We start from the raw sequence: 13106 nt of genomic DNA, 5'->3' as shown, positions 1-13106 counted from the left end.
ACACATAACACCCCGTAACTCCCTATAATATTAATCTATAAATTTCAAACTCCGCCGAAAATTAGAATTTAATGTATGGAACAATTGTAACGAAGCATTTTTTTATGGGCCGAATAGTGGGCCCCCAATAGCCCTAAATAAGTTTTGTTTTCAAACCGGGAGGAGGTGTCTTAAGCTAAATATTCGCCGGGTATGCATGTGAAGCATGGCGCAGTTGGTGAAGCTGTGTGGCAAGTAAGATATGTTGTCCCGGGGGCTATGGTTTCGAAACCCTGTGAAGGTCGACCAAAGTTTTTCTTTCTTTCATATTATTTTTTTTAATATATTTTTTTTATATTTTAACGTGAATCAATGTTTCTGTATATAAAAAAAAACTATTTTTTTTTTGGGAAATAGCGAATAATAGCTAACAGACTGTTAAATTTCGGTTAATTTTTATTTATTTATTTATTTTAATTTATTTTATTTGTTTAAATTCTTTTCAATATTTTAAAGCGAATAAAGTGTTCTATATGTTAAAAGAAATATTTTTCTTTGTGATAGAGCGAATAATGGCTGAAAATGGGACAGAAGTCATATCAGGAGGCAAGCACACATCACACCCCGTAACTCCCTCTAATATTAATCTATAAATTTCATACTCCGCCGAAAATTAGAATTTAATGTATGGAACAATTGTACCGGAGCATTTTTTTAAAGGCCGAATAGTGGGCCCCCAATGGCCCTAAATAAGTTTTGTTTTCAAACCGGGAGGAGGTGTCTTAAGCTAAATATTCGCCGGGTATGCATGTGAAGCATGGCGCAGTTGGTTAAGCTGTGTGGCAAGTTAAATATGTTGTCCCGGGGGCTATGGTTTCGAAACCCTGTGAAGGTCGACTAAAGTTTTTCTTTCTTTCATATTATTTTTTTTAATATATTTTTTTTATATTTTAACGTGAATCTATGTTTCTGTATATAAAAAAAAAACTATTTTTTCTTTGGGAAATAGCGAATAATAGCTAATAGACTGTTAAATTTCGGATAATTTTTATTTATTTATTTATTTCAATTTATTTTATTTGTTTAAATTCTTTTCAATATTTTAAAGCGAATAAAGTGTTGTATATGTAAAAAGAAATATTTTTCTTTGCCAAAGAGCGAATAATGGCTGAAAAAGGGACAGAAATCATATCAGGAGGCAAGCACACATAACACCCCGTAACTCCCTATAATATTAATCTATAAATTTCAAACTCCGCCGAAAATTAGAATTTAATGTATGGAACAATTGTAACGAAGCATTTTTTTATGGGCCGAATAGTGGGCCCCCAATAGCCCTAAATAAGTTTTGTTTTCAAACCGGGAGGAGGTGTCTTAAGCTAAATATTCGCCGGGAATGCATGTGAAGCATGGCGCAGTTGGTAAAGCTGTGTGGCAAGTTAGATATGTTGTCCCGTGGGCTATGGTTTTGAAACCCTGTGAAGGTCGACCAAAGTTTTTCTTCCTTTCATATTATTTTTTTTAATATATTTTTTTTATATTTTAACGTGAATCAATGTTTCTGTATATAAAAAAAAAACTATTTTTCTTTAGGGAAATAGCGAGTAATAGCTAATAGACTGTTAAATTTCGGATAATTTTTATTTATTTATTTATTTTAATTTATTTTATTTGTTTAAATTCTTTTCAATATTTTAAAGCGAATAAAGTGTTCTATATGTGAAAAGAAATATTTTTCTTTGTCAAAGAGCGAATAATGGCTGAAAAAGGGACAGAAGTCATATCAGGAGACCCGCACACATCACACCCCGTAACTCCCTATAATATTAATCTCTAAATTTCAAACTCCGCCGAAAATTCGAATTTAATGTATGGAACAATTGTACCGAAGCATTTTTTTATAGGCCGAATAGTGGGCCCCCAATGGCCTTAAATAAGTTTTGTTTACAAACCGGGAGGAGGTGTCTTAAGCTAAATATTCGCGGGGTAGGCATGTGAAGCATGGCGCAGTTGGTAAAGCTGTGTGGCAAATTAGATATGTTGTCCCGTGGGCTATGGTTTCGAAACCCTGCGAAGGTCGACCAAAGTTTTTCTTTCTTTCATATTATTTTTTTTAATATATTTTTTTTATATTTTAACGTGAATCAATGTTCCTGTATATAAAAAAAAACTATTTTTTTATTTATTTATTTATTTGAATTTATTTTATTTGTTTAAATTCTTTTCAATATTTTAAAGCGAATAAAGTGTTCTATATGTGAAAAGAAATATTTTTCTTTGTGATAGAGCGAATAATGGCTGAAAATGGGACAGAAGTCATATCAGGAGGCACGCACACATCACACCCCGTAATTCCCTATAATATTAATCTATAAATTTCAAACTCCGCCGAAAATTAGATTTTAATGTATGGAACATTTGTACCGAAGCATTTTTTATAGGCCGAATAGTGGGCCCCCAATGGCCCTAAATAAGTTTTTTTTACAAACCGGTAGGAGGTGTCTTAAGCTAAATATTCGCGGGGTAGGCATGTGAAGCATGGCGCAGTTGGTAAAGCTGTGTGGCAAGTTAGATATGTTGTCCCGGGGGCTATGGTTTCGAAACCCTGTGAAGGTCGACCAAAGTTTTTCTTTCTATCATATTATTTTTTTTAATATTTTTCTTTATATTTTAACGTGAATCAATGTTTCTGTATATAAAAAAAACTATTTTTTTGGGGGGAAATAGCGAATAATAGCTAATAGACTGTTAAATTTCGGATAATTTTTATTTATTTATTTATTTTAATTTATTTTATTTGTTTAAATTCTTTTCAATATTTTAAAGCGAATAAAGTGTTCTATGTGCTAAAAGAAATATTTTTCTTTGCCAAAGAGCGAATAATGGCTGAAAAAGGGACAGAAATCATATCAGGAGGCAAGCACACATCACACCCCGTAACTCCCTATAATATTAATCTATAAATTTCAAACTCTGCCGAAAATTAGAATTTAATGTATGGAACAATTGTAACGAAGCATTTTTTTATGGGCCGAATAGTGGGCCCCCAATAGCCCTAAATAAGTTTTGTTTTCAAACCGGGAGGAGGTGTCTTAAGCTAAATATTCGCCGGGAATGCATGTGAAGCATGGCGCAGTTGGTAAAGCTGTGTGGCAAGTTAGACATGTTGTCCCGTGGGCTATGGTTTCGAAACCCTGTGAAGGTCGACCAAAGTTTTTCTTTCTTTCATATTATATTTTTTAATATATTTTTTTTATATTTTAACGTGAATCAATGTTTCTGTATATAAAAAAAAACTATTTTTGGGGGGGGGGAAATAGCGAGTAATAGCTAATAGACTGTTAAATTTCGGATAATTTTTATTTATTTATTTATTTTAATTTATTTTATTTGTTTAAATTCTTTTCAATATTTTAAAGCGAATAAAGTGTTCTATATGTTAAAAGAAATATTTTTCTTTGTGATAGAGCGAATAATGGCTGAAAAAGGGACAGAAGTCATATCAGGAGGCAAGCACACATCACACCCCGTAACTCCCTATAATATTAATCTATAAATTTCAAACTCCGCCGAAAATTAGAATTTAATGTATGGAACAATTGTAACGAAGCATTTTTTTATGGGCCGAATAGTGGGCCTCCAATAGCCCTAAATAAGTTTTGTTTTCAAACCGGGAGGAGGTGTCTTAAGCTAAATATTCGCCGGGAATGCATGTGAAGCATGGCGCAGTTGGTAAAGCTGTGTGGCAAGTTAGATATGTTGTCCCGTGGACTAAGGTTTTGAAACCCTGTGAAGATCGACCAAAGTTTTTCTTCCTTTCATATTATTTTTTTTAATATATTGTTTTTATATTTTAACGTGAATCAATGTTTCTGTATATAAAAAAAAACTATTTTTCTTTAGGGAAATAGCGAGTAATAGCTAATAGACTGTTAAATTTCGGATAATTTTTATTTATTTATTTATTTTAATTTATTTTATTTGTTTAAATTCTTTTCAATATTTTAAAGCGAATAAAGTGTTCTATATGTGAAAAGAAATATTTTTCTTTGTCAAAGAGCGAATAATGGCTGAAAAAGGGACAGAAGTCATATCAGGAGGCCCGCACACATCACACCCCGTAACTCCCTATAATATTAATCTATAAATTTCAAACTCCGCCGAAAAGTAGAATTTAATGTATGGAACAATTGTACCGAAGCATTTTTTTATAGGCCGAATAGTGGGCCCCCAATGGCCTTAAATAAGTTTTGTTTACAAATCGGGAGGAGGTGTCTTAAGCTAAATATTCGCGGGGTAGGCATGTGAAGCATGGCGCAGTTGGTAAAGCTGTGTGGCAAGTTAGATAAGTTGTCCCGGGGGCTATGGTTTCGAAACACTGTGAAGGTCGACCAAAGTTTTTCTTTCTTTCATATTATTTTTTTTAATATATTTTTTTTATATTTTAACGTGAATCAATGTTCCTGTATATAAAAAAAAACTATTTTTTTTTTTGGGAAATAGCGAATAATAGCTAATAGACTGTTAAATTTCGGATAATTTTTATTTATTTATTTATTTTAATTTATTTTATTTGTTTAAATTCTTTTCAATATTTTAAAGCGAATAAAGTGTTCTATATGTTAAAAGAAATATTTTTCTTTGTGATAGAGCGAATAATGGCTGAAAATGGGACAGAAGTCATATCAGGAGGCAAGCACACATCACACCCCGTAACTCCCTCTAATATTAATCTATAAATTTCATACTCCGCCGAAAATTAGAATTTAATGTATGGAACAATTGTACCGGAGCATTTTTTTAAAGGCCGAATAGTGGGCCCCCAATGGCCCTAAATAAGTTTTGTTTTCAAACCGGGAGGAGGTGTCTTAAGCTAAATATTCGCCGGGTATGCATGTGAAGCATGGCGCAGTTGGTAAAGCTGTGTGGCAAGTTAAATATGTTGTCCCGGGGGCTATGGTTTCGAAACCCTGTGAAGGTCGACTAAAGTTTTTCTTTCTTTCATATTATTTTTTTTAATATATTTTTTTTATATTTTAACGTGAATCAATGTTTCTGTATATAAAAAAAAAACTATTTTTTCTTTGGGAAATAGCGAATAATAGCTAATAGACTGTTAAATTTCGGATAATTTTTATTTATTTATTTATTTCAATTTATTTTATTTGTTTAAATTCTTTTCAATATTTTAAAGCGAATAAAGTGTTGTATATGTAAAAAGAAATATTTTTCTTTGCCAAAGAGCGAATAATGGCTGAAAAAGGGACAGAAATCATATCAGGAGGCAAGCACACATAACACCCCGTAACTCCCTATAATATTAATCTATAAATTTCAAACTCCGCCGAAAATTAGAATTTAATGTATGGAACAATTGTAACGAAGCATTTTTTTATGGGCCGAATAGTGGGCCCCCAATAGCCCTAAATAAGTTTTGTTTTTAAACCGGGAGGAGGTGTCTTAAGCTAAATATTCGCCGGGAAGCATGTGAAGCATGGCGCAGTTGGTAAAGCTGTGTGGCAAGTTAGATATGTTGTCCCGTGGGCTATGGTTTTGAAACCCTGTGAAGGTCGACCAAAGTTTTTCTTCCTTTCATATTATTTTTTTTAATATATTTTTTTTATATTTTAACGTGAATCAATGTTTCTGTATATAAAAAAAAAACTATTTTTCTTTAGGGAAATAGCGAGTAATAGCTAATAGACTGTTAAATTTCGGATAATTTTTATTTATTTATTTATTTTAATTTATTTTATTTGTTTAAATTCTTTTCAATATTTTAAAGCGAACAAAGTGTTCTATATGTGAAAAGAAATATTTTTCTTTGTCAAAGAGCGAATAATGGCTGAAAAAGGGACAGAAGTCATATCAGGAGACCCGCACACATCACACCCCGTAACTCCCTATAATATTAATCTCTAAATTTCAAACTCCGCCGAAAATTAGAATTTAATGTATGGAACAATTGTACCGAAGCATTTTTTTATAGGCCGAATAGTGGGCCCCCAATGGCCTTAAATAAGTTTTGTTTACAAACCGGGAGGAGGTGTCTTAAGCTAAATATTCGCGGGGTAGGCATGTGAAGCATGGCGCAGTTGGTAAAGCTGTGTGGCAAGTTAGATATGTTGTCCCGTGGGCTACGGTTTCGAAACCCAGTGAAGGTCGACCAAAGTTTTTCTTTCTTTCATATTATTTTTTTTAATATATTTTTTTTATATTTTAACGTGAATCAATGTTCCTGTATATAAAAAAAAACTATTTTTTTTATTTATTTTAATTTATTTTATTTGTTTAAATTCTTTTCAATATTTTAAAGCGAATAAAGTGTTCTATGTGCTAAAAGAAATATTTTTCTTTGCCAAAGAGCGAATAATGGCTGAAAAAGGGACAGAAATCATATCAGGAGGCAAGCACACATCACACCCCGTAACTCCCTATAATATTAATCTATAAATTTCAAACTCTGCCGAAAATTTGAATTTAATGTATGGAACAATTGTAACGAAGCATTTTTTTATGGGCCGAATAGTGGGCCCCCAATAGCCCTAAATAAGTTTTGTTTTCAAACCGGGAGGAGGTGTCTTAAGCTAAATATTCGCCGGGAATGCATGTGAAGCATGGCGCAGTTGGTAAAGCTGTGTGGCAAGTTAGACATGTTGCCCCGTGGGCTATGGTTTCGAAACCCTGTGAAGGTCGACCAAAGTTTTTCTTTCTATCATATTATTTTTTTTAATATTTTTTTTTATATTTTAACGTGAATCAATGTTTCTGTATATAAAAAAAACTATTTTTTTGGGGGGAAATAGCGAATAATAGCTAATAGACTGTTAAATTTCGGATAATTTTTATTTATTTATTTATTTTAATTTATTTTATTTGTTTAAATTCTTTTCAATATTTTAAAGCGAATAAAGTGTTCTATGTGCTAAAAGAAATATTTTTCTTTGCCAAAGAGCGAATAATGGCTGAAAAAGGGACAGAAATCATATCAGGAGGCAAGCACACATCACACCCCGTAACTCCCTATAATATTAATCTATAAATTTCAAACTCTGCCGAAAATTAGAATTTAATGTATGGAACAATTGTAACGAAGCATTTTTTTATGGGCCGAATAGTGGGCCCCCAATAGCCCTAAATAAGTTTTGTTTTCAAACCGGGAGGAGGTGTCTTAAGCTAAATATTCGCCGGGTATGCATGTGAAGCATGGCGCAGTTGGTAAAGCTGTGTGGCAAGTAAGATATGTTGTCCCGGGGGCTATGGTTTCGAAACCCTGTGAAGGTCGACCAAAGTTTTTCTTTCTTTCATATTATTTTTTTTAATATATTTTTTTTGTATTTTAACGTGAATCAATGTTTCTGTATATAAAAAAAAACTATTTTTTCTTTGCGAAATAGCGAATAATAGCTAATAGACTGTTAAATTTCGGATAATTTTTATTTATTTATTCATTTTAATTTATTTTATTTGTTTAAATTCTTTTCAATATTTTAAAGCGAATAAAGTGTTCTATGTGTAAAGAGAAATATTTTTCTTTGTCAAAGAGCGAATAATGGCTGAAAAAGGGACAGAAGTCATATCAGGAGACCCGCACACATCACACCCCGTAACTCCCTATAATATTAATCTCTAAATTTCAAACTCCGCCGAAAATTAGAATTTAATGTATGGAACAATTGTACCGAAGCATTTTTTTATAGGCCGAATAGTGGGCCCCCTATTACCTTAAATAAGTTTTGTTTACAAACCGGGAGGAGGTGTCTTAAGCTAAATATTCGCGGGGTAGGCATGTGAAGCATGGCGCAGTTGGTAAAGCTGTGTGGCAAGTTAGATATGTTGTCCCGTGGGCTATGGTTTCGAAACCCTGTGAAGGTCGACCAAAGACTTTCTTTCTTTCATATTATTTTTTTTAATATATTTTTTTTATATTTTAACGTGAATCAATGCTCCTGTATATAAAAAAAAACTATTTTTTTTATTTATTTATTTATTTTAATTTATTTTATTTGTTTAAATTCTTTTCAATATTTTAAAGCGAATAAAGTGTTCTATATGTGAAATGAAATATTTTTCTTTGTCAAAGAGCGAATAATGGCTGAAAAAGGGACAGAAGTCATATCAGGAGGCACGCACACATCACACCCCGTAACTCCCTATAATATTAATCTCTAAATTTCAAACTCCGCCGAAAATTAGAATTTAATGTATGGAACAATTGTACCGAAGCATTTTTTTATAGGCCGAATAGTGGGCCCCCTATTACCTTAAATAAGTTTTGTTTACAAACCGGGAGGAGGTGTCTTAAGCTAAATATTCGCGGGGTAGGCATGTGAAGCATGGCGCAGTTGGTAAAGCTGTGTGGCAAGTTAGATATGTTGTCCCGTGGGCTATGGTTTCGAAACCCTGTGAAGGTCGACCAAAGATTTTCTTTCTTTCATATTATTTTTTTTAATATATTTTTTTTATATTTTAACGTGAATCAATGCTCCTGTATATAAAAAAAAACTATTTTTTTTATTTATTTATTTATTTTAATTTATTTTATTTGTTTAAATTCTTTTCAATATTTTAAAGCGAATAAAGTGTTCTATATGTGAAATGAAATATTTTTCTTTGTCAAAGAGCGAATAATGGCTGAAAAAGGGACAGAAGTCATATCAGGAGGCACACACACATCACACCCCGTAACTCCCTATAATATTAATCTATAAATTTCAAACTCCGCCGAAAATTAGATTTTAATGTATGGAACATTTGTACCGAAGCATTTTTTTATAGGCCGAATAGTGGGCCCCCAATGGCCCTAAATAAGTTTTTTTTACAAACCGGTAGGATGTGTCTTAAGCTAAATATTCGCGGGGTAGGCATGTGAAGCATGGCGCAGTTGGTAAAGCTGTGTGGCAAGTTAGATATGTTGTCCCGGGGGCTATGGTTTCGAAACCCTGTGAAGGTCGACCAAAGTTTTTCTTTCTATCATATTATTTTTTTTAATATATTTTTTTTATATTTTAACGTGAATCAATGTTTCTGTATATAAAAAAAAAACTATTTTTTCTTTGGGAAATAGCGAATAATAGCTAATAGACTGTTAAATTTCGGATAATTTTTATTTATTTATTTATTTTAATTTATTTTATTTGTTTAAATTCTTTTGAATATTTTAAAGCGAATAAAGTGTTCTATATGTGAAAAGAAATATTTTTCTTTGTCAAAGAGCGAATAATGGCTGAAAAAGGGACAGAAGTCATATCAGGAGGCACGCACACATCACACCCCGTAACTCCCTATAATATTAATCTCTAAATTTCAAACTCCGCCGAAAATTAGAATTTAATGTATGGAACAATTGTACCGAAGCATTTTTTTATAGGCCGAATAGTGGGCCCCCTATTACCTTAAATAAGTTTTGTTTACAAACCGGGAGGAGGTGTCTTAAGCTAAATATTCGCGGGGTAGGCATGTGAAGCATGGCGCAGTTGGTAAAGCTGTGTGGCAAGTTAGATATGTTGTCCCGTGGGCTATGGTTTCGAAACCCTGTGAAGGTCGACCAAAGATTTTCTTTCTTTCATATTATTTTTTTTAATATATTTTTTTTATATTTTAACGTGAATCAATGCTCCTGTATATAAAAAAAAACTATTTTTTTTATTTATTTATTTATTTTAATTTATTTTATTTGTTTAAATTCTTTTCAATATTTTAAAGCGAATAAAGTGTTCTATATGTGAAATGAAATATTTTTCTTTGTCAAAGAGCGAATAATGGCTGAAAAAGGGACAGAAGTCATATCAGGAGGCACACACACATCACACCCCGTAACTCCCTATAATATTAATCTATAAATTTCAAACTCCGCCGAAAATTAGATTTTAATGTATGGAACATTTGTACCGAAGCATTTTTTTATAGGCCGAATAGTGGGCCCCCAATGGCCCTAAATAAGTTTTTTTTACAAACCGGTAGGATGTGTCTTAAGCTAAATATTCGCGGGGTAGGCATGTGAAGCATGGCGCAGTTGGTAAAGCTGTGTGGCAAGTTAGATATGTTGTCCCGGGGGCTATGGTTTCGAAACCCTGTGAAGGTCGACCAAAGTTTTTCTTTCTATCATATTATTTTTTTTAATATATTTTTTTTATATTTTAACGTGAATCAATGTTTCTGTATATAAAAAAAAAACTATTTTTTCTTTGGGAAATAGCGAATAATAGCTAATAGACTGTTAAATTTCGGATAATTTTTATTTATTTATTTATTTTAATTTATTTTATTTGTTTAAATTCTTTTGAATATTTTAAAGCGAATAAAGTGTTCTATATGTGAAAAGAAATATTTTTCTTTGTCAAAGAGCGAATAATGGCTGAAAAAGGGACAAAAGTCATATCAGGAGGCACGCACACATCACACCCCGTAACTCCCTATAATATTAATCTATAAATTTCAAACTCCGCCGAAAATTAGAATTTAATGTATGGAACAATTGTACCGAAGCATTTTTTTATAGGCCGAATAGTGGCCCCCCAATGGCCTTAAATAAATTTTGTTTACAATCCGGGAGGAGGTGTCTTAAGCTAAATATTCGCGGGGTAGGCATGTGAAGCATGGCGCAGTTGGTAAAGCTGTGTGGCAAGTTAGATATTTTGTCCCGTGGGCTATGGTTTCGAAACCCTGAGAAGGTCGACCAAAGTTTTTCTTTCTTTCATATTATATTTTTTAATATATTTTTTTTATATTTTAACGTGAATCAATGTTTCTGTATATAAAGAAAAACTATTTTTTTTGGGGGGAAATAGCGAGTAATAGCTAATAGACTGTTAAATTTCGGATAATTTTTATTTATTTATTTATTTTAATTTATTTTATTTGTTTAAATTCTTTTCAATATTTTAAAGCGAATAAAGTGTTCTATATATGAAAAGAAATATTTTTCTTTGTCAAAGAGCGAATAATGGCTGAAAAAGGGACAGAAGTCATATCAGGAGGCACGCACACATCACACCCCGTAACTCCCTATAATATTAATCTATAAATTTCAAACTCCGCCGAAAATTAGAACTTAATGTATGGAACAATTGTACCGAAGCATTTTTTTATAGGCCGAATAGTGGGCCCCAATAGCCCTAAATAAGTTTTGTTTTCAAACCGGGAGGAGGTGTCTTAAGCTAAATATTCGCCGGGAATGCATGTGAAGCATGGCGCAGTTGGTAAAGCTGTGTGGCAAGTTAGACATGTTGTCCCGTGGGCTATTGTTTCGAAACCCTGTGAAGGTCGACCAAAGTTTTTCTTTCTTTCATATTATTTTTTTTTATATATATTTTTTATATTTTAACGTGAATCAATGTTTCTGTATATAAAAAAAAAACTATTTTTCTTTTGGGAAATAGCGAATAATAGCTAATAGACTGTTAAATTTCGGATAATTTTTATTTATGTATTTATTTTAATTTATTTTATTTGTTTAAATTCTTTTCAATATTTTAAAGCGAATAAAGTGTTCTATATGTTAAAAGAAATATTTTTCTTTGTGATAGAGCGAATAATGGCTGAAAAAGGGACAGAAGTCATATCAGGAGGCAAGCACACATCACACCCCGTAACTCCCTATAATATTAATCTATACATTTCAAACTCCGCCGAAAATTAGAATTTAATGTATGGAACAATTGTACCGAAGCATTTTTTTATAGGCCGAATAGTGGGCCCCCAATGGCCCTAAATAAGTTTTGTTTTCAAACCGGGAGGAGGTGTCTTAAGCTAAATATTCGCCGGGTATGCATGTGAAGCATGGCGCAGTTGGTAAAGCTGTGTGGCAAGTAAGATATGTTGTCCCGGTGGCTATGGTTTCGAAACCCTGTGAAGGTCGACCAAAGTTTTTCTTTCTTTCATATTATTTTTTAATATATTTTTTTTGTATTTTAACGTGAATCAATGTTTCTGTATATAAAAAAAAACTATTTTTTCTTTGCGAAATAGCGAATAATAGCTAATAGACTGTTAAATTTCGGATAATTTTTATTTATTTATTCATTTTAATTTATTTTATTTGTTTAAATTCTTTTCAATATTTTAAAGCGAATAAAGTGTTCTATGTGTAAAAAGAAATATCTTTCTTTGCCAAAGAGCGAATAATGGCTGAAAAAGGGACAGAAATCATATCAGGAGGCAAGCACACATCACACCCCGTAACTCCCTATAATATTAATCTATAAATTTCAAACTCCGCCGAAAATTAGAATTTAATGTATGGAACAATTGTAACGAAGCATTTTTTTATGGGCCGTATAGTGGGCCCCCAATAGCCCTAAATAAGTTTTGTTTTCAAACCGGGAGGAGGTGTCTTAAGCTAAATATTCGCCGGGAATGCATGTGAAGCATGGCGCAGTTGGTAAAGCTGTGTGGCAAGTTAGACATGTTGTCCCGTGGGCTATTGTTTCGAAACCCTGTGAAGGTCGACCAAAGTTTTTCTTTCCTTCATATTATTTTTTTTAATATATATTTTTTATATTTTAACGTGAATCAATGTTTCTGTATATAAAAAAAAAACTATTTTTCTTTTGGGAAATAGCGAGTAATAGCTAATAGACTGTTAAATTTCGGATAATTTTTATTTATTTATTTATTTCAATTTATTTTATTTGTTTAAATTCTTTTCAATATTTTAAAGCGAATAAAGTGTTCTATATGTGAAAAGAAATATTTTTCTTTGTCAAAGAGCGAATAATGGCTGAAAAAGGGACAGAAGTCATATCAGGAGGCACGCACACATCACACCCCGTAACTCCCTATAATATTAATCTATAAATTTCAAACTCCGCCGAAAATTAGAACTTAATGTATGGAACAATTGTACCGAAGCATTTTTTTATAGGCCGAATAGTGGGCTCCCAATGGCCTTAAATAAGTTTTGTTTACAAACCGGGAGGAGGTGTCTTAAGCTAAATATTCGCGAGGTAGGCATGTGAAGCATGGCGCAGTTGGTAAAGCTGTGTGGCAAGTTAGATATGTTGTCCCGTGGGCTATGGTTTCGAAACCCTGTGAAGGTCGACCAAAGTTTTTCCTTCTTTCATATTATTTTTTTTAATATATTTTTTTTATATTTTAACGTGAATCAATGTTTCCGTATATAAAAA

Source organism: Parasteatoda tepidariorum, chromosome 6, assembly GCF_982258835.1.
Source record: "Parasteatoda tepidariorum strain Cologne lab strain chromosome 6, Ptep-v5.0, whole genome shotgun sequence".
NCBI lineage: Eukaryota > Metazoa > Arthropoda > Arachnida > Araneae > Theridiidae > Parasteatoda > Parasteatoda tepidariorum.
Note: the sequence above shows the minus strand (reverse complement) of the source record.